Source organism: Bos mutus, chromosome 23 (assembly GCF_027580195.1).
Source record: "Bos mutus isolate GX-2022 chromosome 23, NWIPB_WYAK_1.1, whole genome shotgun sequence".
NCBI lineage: Eukaryota > Metazoa > Chordata > Mammalia > Artiodactyla > Bovidae > Bos > Bos mutus.
The window spans coordinates 9,953,357-9,967,865 of NC_091639.1; positions in this window are offsets into that span (position 1 = coordinate 9,953,357).

Here is a 14,509-nt window from a genome sequence, read left to right on the forward strand (position 1 = left end):
GCCACGTGGAGTCTAGGAGAGGCCTGGGAAAGGTCTTTCCTGGCACTGTCAGAGGAAACACGGCCAACAACTTCATCTTGGACTTCTAACCTCCAGGGACAATAAGGTTCAGTTTTTTAAGCCACTCAGTTTCTGGTTTTGTTGTTGTTGTTATAGCAGCCCCTATGAATGAATACAGGGCCTGAGAGAAACAGCCCCACATATGCACAGGGATGTATTCTTTGCAAATTCATAGTAGTGAAGCAAAAAAAAAAATAGTCTAAACAGTGTAAAGGTTTATCAGTAAGTCCTCACAAATAAAATAAGGTAATGCCCTTATCAGTAAATCTTCACGAATAAAATATAGCATATTCAAGGTATGGATATTTAACCTCACTGTAAAAGCATCTGGTAGGTTTCATTGCCGGAGAAGGCAATGGCATCCCACTCCAGTACTCTTGCCTGGAAAATCCCATGGACGGAGGAGCCTGGTGGGCTGTAGTCCATGGGGTCGCTAAGAGTCAGACACAACTGAGCGACTTCACTTTCACTTTTCACTTTCATGCATTAGAGAAAGAAATGGCAACCCACTCCAGTGTTCTTGCCTGGAGAATCCCAGGGATGGGGGAGCCTGGTGGGTTGCCATCTATGGGGTCGCACAGAGTTGGACACGACTGAAGCGACTTAGCAGCAGCAGCAGGTTTCATTGCATAAAACCATCAGTAACTATCTGAGTTAACAAAGGGAGAAGCTGAATAACATGTGCAGAACAAAACCATTTAACTTATGTTTTAGAAATGCGAAGGAATACTCTATCCGTTGAGACATTTCTCTATAGATATGAACACACAGAACAATGACCACAGGGATAGACTCTAAACTTTTGACATTTTTTTGCCTCTGGGGGTGGCTAAAGGGATTTTTCATCAGTAATAGTTAACTTTTAATAAGAGAATATATTCATAAATTTTCTTTGTAATTAAAAATTAATAAAAACAAAAAATCATTGAGGGAATGTAATATGGCATCCTAGAGCAGAAACAGGACATTAGGTAGAAACTAAGGAAATCTGAATAAACTATGAGCTTGAGTTAATAATAATGTCTCTGTATTGGTTCATCAATTATAATAAATGCACCATAGTAATGTAAGGTGTTAGTACTAGGAGAAACCGCGGGCAGAGAATGCTATGGAAACTGTAGTCTCTGTTCACTTTTTCTGTAAAATCTAAAACACAAGGTCAATTCTAAAAAAAACTCACTGGAGAAGACTCTTAAGAGTCCCTTGGACTTCAAGGAGATCAAACCAGTCCATCCTAAAGGAAATCAACCCTGAATATTCATTGGAAGGACTGAGGCTGAAGCTGAAGCTCCAATACTTTGGCCACCTGATGTGAAGAGCCAACTCACTGAGAAAGATCCTGATGCTGGGAAAGATGGAAGGCAGGAGGAGAAGTGGGCAGGAGAGGATGAAATGGTTGGATGGCATCATTGACTCAATGGACCTGAATTTGAGCAAACTCTGGGAGACAGTGAAGGACAGGAAGTCTGGCGTGCTGCAGTCCATGGGGTCAAAAAGTCAGACCCGACTTAATGATCAAACAGTAACAACAACCAGTCTAAGGTGTTAGTACTAGGGGAAGCTGTGGGCAGAGGGTGCTACGGAAACTTAGTACTCTCTGTTCACTTTTTGTAAAATCTAATATCTAAGGTCAGTTCTAGCGGGGGAAAAACTCATCGAGGGCACTTGGGTTTTCTCATGTGGATTTCCAATCCCCACCTCTAGATATTCTAATTCAGCAGGTCTGTTAGGGGAAGCACACTGACTGAAACCGCCCGCCCTGGCCAGGCGCCATAGTAACCATTTGCATGAGTTGTTTTATGACAGGAGATCCTGATAAGGAACACGGAACTAATAAGCCTCCACCAACCGGAAGAGTTGGGGAAAGGGCTAAAGCAGACACCGCATGTCCATCCATTTCCCAGAAGCCCTCTCGCTAGCATCCCATCCTGGCTGAGCGATGTGTGCACCACCAGGAAAGACTCTGAATTAGGATGATTGGCCAAAGACCACCTGGAAACTAATCCCATCATCATAAAACCCGAGACTGCGAGCCATGCGGCAGAGCAGTTCTCCTCGGTTCCCTTACCCTCCTGCTCTCCACCCGGGTGCCCTTTCCCAATAAAATCTCTTGCTTTGGCAGCACATGTGTCTCCTCAGACAATTCATTTCCGAGCGTTAGACAAGAGCCCAGTTTCGGGCCCTGGAAGGGATCCCTCTTCCTGAAACAGGTCCAGGGGGGGATGTCAGGTAATTTCCTTCTTATTATCCTGAAGGGGTTCTGATCCTTTGAGTTACCGTGGACAAGAAAAAAAAAAATTAAAGAAAATCCAGCCACCATATGCATTGAGTTAACAAAGCTGTGCCTGAAGTCTTTTCATGGTTTGGATTGAGGAGTTATAAAGGCGGAGTGGTGGTGTGGCCCGCGTGTCCACTCTGGGTGGCCTTTTCCCGGCCAGGAGACTGCCCTCCACGTGGGATGCCCACACACAAGGAGCTGCCTCTGCTTTCCCATCACACGGCTCGGCACATGGCTAGTTCTTTGGCTTTTAACTGTATTTTGAGAATAATGTTATGAATAATTGATCCTCCCAATTAAAATGTTTTTCTTCCAGTTAAAATTTTTATGCGTGACCTGAAAAGATGGCCTATTTAGCCCGCCTCCACCTCTCCACTCAGCCACTCAATTTACTGTTCGGAGTTCTTGTTCTCTTAAGACTCTACACAAACACACTCACAACTGCTCTCATAACAGATGGTCGGTGTGCGTTACGTGGCCTCCCCCTTTTGGTAAGCAAGGGTGTTTGGCACCACGATGAACATGTTATTACTCACTCCTTCACTCAGTCATTTATCCTACCAGCAGAGACACTATTGGGTACTCAGCATCCCTCTAGATGCTGGTAAGACAGCTGAGAAAAAGATGACAAGTTTGTCCTTAATGAAACAGGTGATTGTTAGTTGAACTGAATTGTCCCTCCCTCAGTCGCTACAGTCTGATCAATGAAGTCACAGTAAAACGGATAAATTATTTCAACTGGAGAATAAGACACCTCCATGACAATGTTTAACACAGACGGACTCAATTACAAGAGTAGATATTTTAGATATTCCTCAAAACATTACATCTTGAAGATTTCAGCCGTTGTGAATACCAGCACTAACCATCCTGTTTCTGAGTTGGGTTAGTGCTGTCAGAACCTCACCACTGGCTTCGAGGATGGCCCAGCTGGACTCGGGGTCCCCCAGGCCACAGAGTGCCTCGTGGCAACGTTACCTCCCATCACCATATGTATGGCTTTGGAGACCTCCAGCATCCTTTGGGGAAAATACACTGAATACACAGGGGCCTTTGCCTTTAAAGCACTTAGAATAAAAGGAGAAAAAAAAAACCCACAAAACTCCCATCACGTGCACTTTCATTCGTCATGCCCTTAAAACCAGAGGAAGTTGATAAACCAGGAAGAAAGCCAGAAAACTAAGGGAGGATGAAGCGAATTAGAATACGGAGGCAAGGAGATCATCACAGATGCGGGATGCAGTTGGAGTCTATGTGAACCTTCCAGAAGCCTGGGTTTGGGAAGGAGAGGAGGGGAGGAAGAACAGGAGGAGGAAGGCAGACTAGGGGCACAGGGGCTGGCGTGGAAAGGGTGAAAGAGGAACCGGAGTAGCAGAGGGGAGGGGGTGATGGTTAGTGCGTTTTGAGCACTGCTGTCATGTGGCCGGTAATGTACACACATCTCTCATTTAATCTGCGCAACAGGCATTGAGATAGAACACCAAAGGCTGAATTTCCCAGTGCAGGCTCTGCCCTACCTAAGGCAAAGAGGACAGCGGCTTAGTCCTCTTTCCCTGGGGGCTACGGCACCTGTCGGCACCTGTGGGCAGGAGCTCTGTGGTCCAAAGGGTCAGCTCCAGCCGGGTGTCTACCAGGGACTTGTGGTCACGTCTGTGTGGGGACAGTGCCTGGCCTTGTATCTTCCCAAAGAGAAGCTAGCCTCAGCTAGTCTATACAGTGAACCTTGTGCTCCCTCGTGGGTGGACTAGCTAGAGAAAGATATCCCTTCCTTGGGGTCTGTGACTTGGACCCCAGGCAGGAAACAGGGCTCGAGGTACACAAGGGAGCTGCCTGGGTCCAGGCATGCATCTGGGTGGAGGGGCAGCTCGTATTCCCCCCACAAAGTAGAGAGTAAACCGTGTCAGGCAGCGCCGTCCTCTTTTAATATCGGGCATTGAATTATTCAAAAGCGCTTTGATAGGGGAGCTGGTTTTCCTCACTCCTATTAATCAAATGGCCAAAGCATAAATTGGCTTTCAAAAGGTAGTTAGAAATGAATTTTATCCTTTAAAAAGGAAGAAGAAGAAGAAAAAAAAAAAGATGAAGTGCCATCCACAAATCTTCACAATGGAATACCCAGGAAAGATAGACAGTCGTAATAAATAGTAAAACCTTTGTATTGATAATATGCCTGTCTGCGAGGGGTTCAAAGCCTCTTCCTGCGTTTTTAAATGTACTCACGCCTCTCAACCTGTGTGTGAGATACGGCGCGCAGGTATTATCATTCCCATTATTATAAGAACCGATTCAGAAAGACGGAACGCCTGGTATACGCTAATATAATACATCAGCATCTGAGAAAGATTAGATCTCAGCCGCCCGATGGCCATTCTGTGGTCATATACAAGATTGTATAGCTGGAAATGACACGAAGTGGCAGAGCGGCAGTTAGGGTTTAAGACAAGCAAATGAGCATTTTGGATGGCCATGCTTATCAGCTGAGATGAATGATGCTTCATTTACTATTATTAATAAACATCCCCCTGCCCGCAATCCCAGAGGCAGACTTGACTGCCCAGCCTGGGCTGGGGCTGACTGGCTTCCAGCGAAGCAGGAGGAGCAGCACTCAGAGCCTCCAGAGGAAGCACATGACAAGCTGCTTCCCCATTAATAACAATACTTCTTTCACTGGGAGTAGACTGTCTTGGGGGAACTGTGCTAAGCCCTTCATCTTTCAAAATTCTCATGAGAACCTTGTGAGCAAAGTCTCATTGTCCACGTGGCACACAGATGTTAAAGGGCCCATCTGAGCCCATGCCGCTGCTTCAAGGGCAAAGCTGAGACTTGAACTCAGAGGCGCCTCTGACTCAAAAGACATGGGTCTGAAGTACTCTGCTGAGCTCTGTCTAACCAAAGTATGTCCCTAAAACGTAAACACCGATTCTTCTCCGAATCCTTGCAAATGCTAACCTGTGCGTGCGCGCTCAGTCGTGTTCCAACTCTTTGCAACCCCGTGAACTGTAGCCTACCAGGCTCCTCTGTCCATGGGATTCTCTAGGCAAGAATACTGGAGTGGGTTGCCATTTCCTTCTCCAGGGGATCTTCCTGACCCAGGGATGGAATCTGCGTCTCCTGCGTCTCCTGCACTGCAGGTGGATTCTTTACTGCTGAGCCACCTGGGGAGGTTGGGTGAAGCCCACACAAATTGGCAAGGCCATCTGGTCTCCTCAGTCTACCCACTCACGCGGGAGATATGCTCACAGACACAAACCGGAATAATATTTTACCAGCCCTCTGGGCATCCCTGAGCCCAGTCAAGTTGACAGCTACTATTAGCCATCACATCAGGTTAGTTCTCAGCCAAAATTTTTGGAAAAATCGGCAAGATTCGACTACATAACATTAGAGTGCATCTCAGGCAATAAAGGCAGTTAGTGTTCTGTGAAACAGCCGTTTCAAATGTGCCTGTGTGTGTGAGTAGATGCACATACTCCTAGGTCATCAAGAAAAGCCCGGAGAAGCACTGATTCTGGGTCCCTTCTGCCCCTCAGCTTCCTTGAGCTTCCCTTCTCCCCTCTCACAGCCACTTCAAAAAAACCCTGCATCCTGGAACACACCCTGATGTGTGGTTTTGGAGACATGTTTGCTAAAGATTGGCAGCAAAAGCTAGAAATCTTTGTTTTGGCTCCATGTGCCTCCCGGGTTTTCCTTGATTTCATTTTTTGAATTACATGTGGACTTCACGCTGCAGGAGGAGCTGGTGGCAGGATCTCTGTGAGCCGATGTTGGTGACGCCAACCTGAGTCCATCAGCAGGTCTGGGGTGTGGGGTGCAGTCAAGAAGGAGCTGCTGCTGAGTTGCTTCAGTCGTGTCCGACTCTGTGTGACCCCATAGACAGCAGCCCACCAGACTTCCTGTCCCTGGGATTCTCCAGGCAAGAACACTGGAGTGGGTTGCCATTTCCTTCTCCAATGCATGAAAGTGAAAAGTGAAAGTGAAGTTGCTCAGTCCTGTCTGACTGTAGCGACCCCATGGACTGCAGCCTACCAGGCTCCTCCATCCATGGGATTCTCCAGGCAATAGTACTGCAGTGGGGTGCCATTGCCTTCTCCCAAGAAGGAGCAGGAGACACTAAATAATTAATAATTCAATGATGGAGGCTTGGAGCAAGCTTGGAACTTTCAAAAGTGGAAGAGAACTTTTAAACCTCTAAACCAAGGCCATCAGGGGCACCAGCTTTGTTGAGTGAATTTATATCTGAGCTAAGCCGGCTGAGAGCAAGAAACACATGGAGAATGTGATTCAAAGGTGTGTAGAGGGTGCCCCAAGGCTTTCTCTCCATTATAGTCTGGCAAGTTTACCGGTACATGGGGACCTTTGGGGAACCTGGACTGAAGTACAGACAGAAGTAGAAGGTCCTACTGGGAGAAGGGAGGCCAAGTCCAGACACATGCAGGTGTGTAAGACGATACTCCTACCCACCGATCCCGTTTTCAGAGTCCCCGAGCTGGCAGCAGGGGAAGAACTGAGAGAAGAGCGATGTCGGGCAGGGGCTGAGATGGGGAACAGCGAGGCTGGGTGTCCTGCTTCCCTCCCTCTGCCTTCATCAGCTCGAGCTGCCCTAAGGAAAAATCGTGAACTGTGTGGCTTAAATCTTAAACAACAGACATTTATTGTCTCATAGATCTGGAGCTGGGGATCTGAGATCAGGGGGCCAGTGTGGTCAGGGTCTGGTAAAAGTTCACTTTCTGGCTTGCAGCTGGCTGCCCACTCCCCAGGGGACCCACAGGGCAGACAGAGAGAGTGCTCCAGTGTCTCTGCTTATAAGGCCATCAGTTCAATCAGATCTAAGCACCATGCGCATGGCCTCCTGAGCCTTTATTCCTTCCACGAAGGCCATAGCTCCAAATAGTCACCCCGTGTTAGGGCTTCAACAAGTGAACTCAGCATGGGGTGGGGATACAGTTCAGTCCTGGGGCCTCCCAGGTGGCATTAGTGGTAAAGAATCTGCCTGCCAATGCGGGAGACACAAGAGACGTGGGTTCGATCCCTGGGTCAGGAAGATCCCCTGGAGAAGGAACTGGCAATCTGCTCCAGTATTCTTGCTTGGAAAATCCCATGGATGGAGAAGCCTGGTGGGGTTACAGTCCGTGGGGTCGCAGAGTCGGACACAACTGAATGACTGAGCGCAGCACTCTGCACAGCACAGTCCAGCCCAGAGCACTCCCATTTCAGCACGTACCCTGACCCTACACTGACCCTTCCTTCACATAGCCAAGACTAGAGGAGCCCTGCCAGGTGAAGGCAGGTATGATCTGTGGGCAGAAAGTAGTTACAGAAGTCAGAGCACCCCCGCCTGTGGGGAAAGAGGCTCAGCCTGGCATGCTAAGGAGACTTACCTGATTCTTGTGAGCTTCCAGCTGGTCTCCCATCCGACCAGCCATCCTTTTGTTTTCCCCATAACGAAGGTGAAAAATTCAAATAAAAACCCCCTCACATCACCCAGATCTCCAGAGGGTACCATTAATAGGGGTCTTTCGGTCTCTAACTCACATGTTTCATGAATGCTTGCATTTTTAGCCAATGTGTTGAATGGCTTTGTAATTAAAAAAAGTAACAGTTTATAAAAACAGCACAAAAAACACTTTATAAAAACACACAGTAACAGCACAAGCGACTCACTGAGTAAATATGCAAGGGTGATGAAAGCCCTTGGCTCGCGTTCTATAAAGTGCCATGAAAGGGTGGGATTTGCAGAAAGAACTGCCTCTGAGGGGCTCTTTTCCAGTCCACTACATGATTTCAGAGGGGAGAGTGAAAAGATCGTTTCTCTATGCAAAAAGAAAGTCAAGGAAACAAGTTAGCTTCATGCGTACAGGTAGTGATGCATCCCACTGCATCTAGAGGGGATGGGAACCACGCTAGAAACTTCTAGAAGCTTCACAACTCCCGGAAATTCCTGTCACCTGATTAGGTTGGGAGCTACCTGCACCTGATTCCCTTCCCCACCCAGGGTGGTTGAAATCCATGCCTGCTCTCAACCGTGTCCTGAGTATAAAGAAAGCATCCTTTCTGTTTCAGACGCTGGGGTAGCAACTGCAGGCTGCAATGGCGAAAGGGCTTTATTAGAGCGCTAAGTGTGGGGAGCGGCAGCCGCTGGGCCCCGGCTTTATTAAACCGTAGCTCTTCCCCGCTGGCACCTTGTTATTGCCAGGGCTATTGTGAGGCTGAATGAGGAGCACGCGAGGCTAAGGAGAGAGTTTTAAAAAGGAAAGATGAGCCTGGACACAGGAGGGGGTGCTTCTGCTTATCAATGCACAGGAAAGCTTAGGACGAACAGTCGTGTAGAATGTTCACATGATGGAGAGGAACTGGGTCTTGCTCGGCTGCATCCCACACTTGAGCCCCAAGACTGGAAATGGGGTTCCCTTGTGAGCTCCCTTGTGTGGCTTTAAGGGACCACCTTCCCGCAATGTTTCTCTGTCTGGAGCTGTGCATCCTCCCAGCAAGGATGCCATCAGCACCCAGGCAGCCCACTGGTTCCAGAGACGGTATCCTGCCGGAGGAAGCACTCCACTTTGCTGCTGTGGTGTCCCTACCTCACAGCAGAGGCGAGGGCTCACCCAGGGTGCCAACCCCAAGAGGGGAAGAGCTCTGTGATCCCTGAGAAGAACGCAGAAGGGTTTTGCTCACAGTCCTGTGCTCTCTGCTTCTCATTTCCTCTGGTCAGTGTGTCCCGAGGAGCCTGTGCAACTGTGGACGGTGCAGGTCTGTCTGGTCTCAGCCACACAGAGCCGCCCTGGGCCCCGTCTGTGGATGGGTCACCCCGCACTTGCCAGCCTCAGTGCAGAGAGCCTCGTCCCCACGCAGCATCACCGGTGACAACCCCAAGCCTTCCCTGTCTGGAGAGAGGTCTCTGCAGCCTTAGGTGCCTGGACCGTTCGTTTCCTACTCTCTGCCCATCTTTGTGCCTTTTCCTCCTATGTCTCTTCCATTTTCCTATACAAAGAGAGCCCTCCAGTGGTCCTTGCGTTGCAGCCCGTATCAGCCCCTTAGGGCATGTGTATAAGGAGGCTCCCCTTGAATTAGGGGAAACATGAGCATTCGCTGTGTAACCTTGGATAAGTCCTTTCATCTCTCCAGGTACCACAACCACGAGATGAGAGAGTTGAGCCCACTGACATCTAAGATTCTTTCCAGCCTTAAGAACTCTGGCTGTGCGCCTGCAGGGACCCCGGGACCCCGCCCCTGCACCTTTTCTGTAGGAGCCACTGTGAGAAGTCCTGCTGTGGCTGCTCTGTTGAAAGTGGGGGTTTTATCCCCCAGCTGCTCAGAGAAGAGCATTAAATGCCCTTGCTCGCACTTTTCAGTTATTGTATTACTGTCTGCTTCACTTTTCAGGTCTATTAATATTTGCTTTATACATTTACGTGCTCTTATGTTGGGTGCATTGGAGAAGGAAATGGCAACCCACTACAGTATTCTTGCCTGGAAAATCCCATGAACAGAGGAGCCTGGCGGGCTACAGTCCATGGAGTCACAAAAGAGTCAGACACAACTTAGCGACTAAACAACCACAGCAGCAATGTTGGATGCATGCGTGCGTGCATGCGTGTGTGTGTGTGTGCACCCGCTAAGTTGCTTCAGTCGTGTCTGGCTCTTTGGGACCCCATGGACTGTACCCTGCCAGGCTCCTCTGTCCATAGAATTCTCCAGGCAAGAATACTGGAGTAGACTGCCATGTCCTCCTCTAGAGGATCTTCCTGGCCAGGGATTGAACCTGCATCTTCTCTGGCTCCTGCATTGCAGGCAGATTCTTTACTACTGAGCTACCGGGGAAGCCCGTTGGGTGCATAAATATTCACAAATATTTATATCCTCTTGTTGGATTGACTTCTTTATCACTCTGTAATGGTCTGGGCTTAACATCTACTTTGGCTGATTCGCCTGGCTGTCCTCGCTTTTTCATTTTCATTTTTATGAAAATGTCAGTGACCCTCAGAGTAATTATTGATAGACATGTACTAGTTGCCATTGTGGTCATCGTTTTGGGGTTGCTTTGTAATTCCCTCATTCCTTTCCTCTTCTCTTGCTCTCTGTTTGTGATTGAGGACGTTCTGTAGTGGTTTTCTTATATTCCTTTCTCCTTTTGTGTATCTACTATAAGTTTTGCTTTGTGGTTGGTTACCATGAAGCTTACATAAAACACCTTATGTTTATTACAGTCTCTTTTAGGCTGATGATAACCTAACTTCAAATGCATATTAAAACTCTACATTTTTACCCTTCCCTCCCAATTTTATGTTTTTGATGTCGTAATTCATAACACATTATCATAGTTATTTTAAATAAATAACCATTGTGTAACCATTAACAAATTATTGTACAGTTGTTTTTAATAATTTTGTCTTTTAACCTTCATACTAGATTTATAAGTGATTTAGCCACCACCGTTACAACATGCGAGTATTCCAAATTTAACCATATTTTTTTTTACCAGTGGGATTTATACTTTCATATGTTTTCCTGATACTAATTAGCATCCACCTGTTTCAGCTTGAAGACTCCCCGTTAACATTTCAAGTAAGACCAATCTAGTGGTGCTGAACTATTTCTTTGTTAACTATTTTGTGAGTCTCATGGACACAAAGCCTCACTGACTTTCAGAGCAAGGTTCTTTGGGGGCCCATCCCTCAAGTGGGTTTCCCTGGTAGCTCAGATCATAAAGAATTTGCCTGCAATGCAGGAGACCCAGGTTCAATTCCCTGAGTTGGGAAGATGCCCTGGAAGAAGAATGGCAACCCACTCCAGTATTCTTGCCTGGAGAATCCCATGGACGGAGGAGCCTGGGGGGCTACCGTCCATGGGGTCACAAAGAGTTGGACACGACTGAAGAGACTTAGCACCCACACCTTCAAGTGGGAGTCTCCAAACTGGGGGCGCTGGATGTTGGGTCTTTTGCTCCTTGGAAAGAGTTTGGAGTTGTGAGTCCCCTCACTCCCATGGATTGTATGCTGCTGTGCCAAAGGTGGGGTTTAAGGCAAGAGTGTGTCTGAGCCTTTCCACCTGTTTTGATGTGGGGATTTTCTCATTCACCTCATGTGTAGGGGTCACTCAGCTGTATCTGGGTTTCCTCACTGGGAATTTTCCATGTGTAGCTATAGATTCGGTGTGTCCACGGGAGGAGATGAGACCTGGGGCCTCCTGTGTCATCACCTTGCACTGGAATTCCATTTCATACTTTGTTAAGCTGCGAGTGAGTCTAGGTCTCTGGATGTGCTTTGTAAACTGAAAGGCCCAGCAGAGGCGGGAACATGGAGACATCACGGTTTCTCGAATAAAGTGTGTGGATTTCCGTGTCCTGTCTCATCGTCCCTGAGTGTGTTCATCAGAGTGCCTGGCTTCTGCCCACTCGCCTCCCCTCTCTGGTCGGCCCTCGCCGCGCCTCCCCTCTCTGCCCCTAAGTCCTCCCTCTGCTCTGTTTCTAAATGTTGTGTTTTTTTTTTTTTTCAAACCCACATTCCCAAACAGGGGAATGATTTAAGCAGTTACAGAAGGCGGCAACTTGGGGGTGTGGGAGAGATGGGTTGAGCTGGGGCTGGTGGCTTGGGCATGCCTCTGGTTGCACTGGGAAAGGGAGCTGAGCTGCTTGGGGTTTGCCCCAGGGGCCCGCCCGCGGAGCAGGGCCCCACATTGCAGTCTTTCCCCTGATCCTCTTCTGGCTCGGGGCCCTAGAGGAGACATGGAACCATGAGAGCCTGGGGAAGGAGTCTCTCCTGGATCAGGACTGAACAGGGCCGTGCCTGGAGCCAGACATGCCCCCTATGACCAGAGCCACCCCTGGAACCCCAGGGCCTTATCTCAGCTTCCTTGAGATTGGTGGTGAATAAGGTGTATGTTCTGAGACCTAGGCAGATGGAGCCCTTGAAACCACAAGTGAAATCATGACAAAAGTGAGAGGGAAAAGGAAATGAGCAGAAGGAAGGGAAAGAACGCCAAGCGCAGAAGCTGGGAGGAGAGGGGCGGTTCATGTTAAAGAAGCCTGAGAACAGACGGGTGTGACTTGCTTTGGTGTGGGGGTGTATCCCCTGTTTGTCAGAATGTGATGCTGTCAGACAGCGTGCTTCTAGGAACACCCGTCTTTTAAACCCAACAGGACATGTGTTTCCACAGTGTCTTTTTCTCTCCTAGTCTCAGTGATTATTCATGGAGCTCCTAGTGGGTGCCAGATACAGTGCCAAGCAGTTGATATTATCAGAGTAAACCTTCAAAAGGTTAGTCACTCAGTCATGTCTGACTCTTTGCGATCCCATGGACTGTATGTAGCTCACCAGGCTCCTCTGTCCTTAAAATTGTCCAGGCAAGAATACTGGGGGGGGTTGCCGTTTCCTTCTCCAAAACCTTAATAAAACCTTGTGAGATAGACACTTTTATCCCATTTTAAAGGTGAGAAAAACGAAGTTCAGAAAAGGTAATTGTCTTGGGCAGGCAGCGGGGACAGCTGGAATTGGAGACTCTTTTTTCCGGAGTTCTTGATCCTTCTACTTAAGTGTGTTGTCCCACTTTCTTTGCTCTCTTTCCCTGCTAACTGGCAAAAGGTCATGATGATCATCACTTTCTCTTTTTTTTAAGGATTCTTTAAAATTGTATGTGTTCATTTGGCTGCGCTGGGTCTTCAGTCCCATGGGATCTTCGATCTTCCTTGCGGCATGCAGGATCTTTGGTTGTGGCTTGGGAGCTCTTAATTATATCATGTGGAATCTAGTTCTCTGACCAGAGGTTGAACCTGGGCCCCCTGCATTGGGAGCACAGAGTCTTAGCTACTGGCTATCACTGTCTTTCTTAAACTAATAAGATTTGCAAGTGCACACTCAAAGTTTGTTCATTCAGTAAAGACTTAATTGAATTCCTACTGTGTGCCAAGCAACATGGCTTCCCTTGTGGCTCAGTAGTAAAGAATCTGCCTGCCAAGCAGAAGTCACGAGTTTGATCCCTGGGTGGAGAAGATCCCCTGGAGAAGAAAATGGCAACCCACTCCAGTATTCTTGCCTGGGAAATCCCATGGACAGAGGAGCCTGGTGGACTACAGTCCAGGGGGTTGCAAAGAGTGGACACGACTGAGCAACTGAGAATGCATGCATGCCAAGCATCACACCGGCATGAAGACATGTGAGCCACACAAGGATCCCAGGAAAAGCCCTTCTCCCCAGGTAATGTCTTCTCCTGATGTACTGCATTGCTGCTCCTAATAGGGCTTCAGGATGTAATCTGAACAAGTGCAGGCCAGGAAATTTAGAGCTGAAATTCCTTTCCTATCTCATCAGAATCATGTGGGTTTCTTAGAAAAATAACCTATAGATGAAATATAGATTCTTTGGTGGCTGGAAACCTGGGTCATGGCACTAGCCTCACTGTGCCCAGGCAAGCTGTGTGACTCCCTAGGCCTCAGTTTCCCCAGGGCTTGGACCACATGATTACCATGTGCTTCTCAGCTCTAACATATCATCAATTTAACCAAGTTCTCCACTTCAATCCGCTGTCCAGGTGAATGAATCCTGAGGCCCATTTTGAAAATGTGAGCTGTTGGCAAGTTTTTCTTATCCCTAAGCCTTAGGTTCTCCTGGTGACATACGACTTCATCAGTTGGTTTCGTTTCTGCACCTCTGAGTCATTTGTCATTTGCAGAAGCTTTATCTTTGTCATGGTTACCAATGTTCACTTCTGTAAGAGAGAGGCACATACCCCAAATCTAGAAGCTATATGCTTTCCTCAGAAAACAGCCTACAAGTCAAGAAACTGCTAATGGAATCCTTCTTTCAATGTAGCCGAACCACTTACATTATTATAAAGAGACAATAAAAAGTAGAGGCACCATTTTTTTGTTTGCCTGATCTGCATTTTTATGTAATCAGATTATTTTCACGTGAGATGCAAGAACAGAATTTAAAAGTCTACTCTAGTTGGTACAGTTTGTTTAAGACAGGAGCCAGACACAATTTCTTTTTTTTCCCTAGAAACTTTAAAAAATGCATTTCTCTTTTCCTGGTGATTTGCTGACTATGAATGGTGATATGTTCTATGCCAACTGTATATGTCATATAGACATAATCCTTCACCAATCCTTCCAGAACAGCTATTGCTGTGCCCGTGTTGTGGATGGGGACACTGGCGTTCAGGGAGGGTATGTCATCT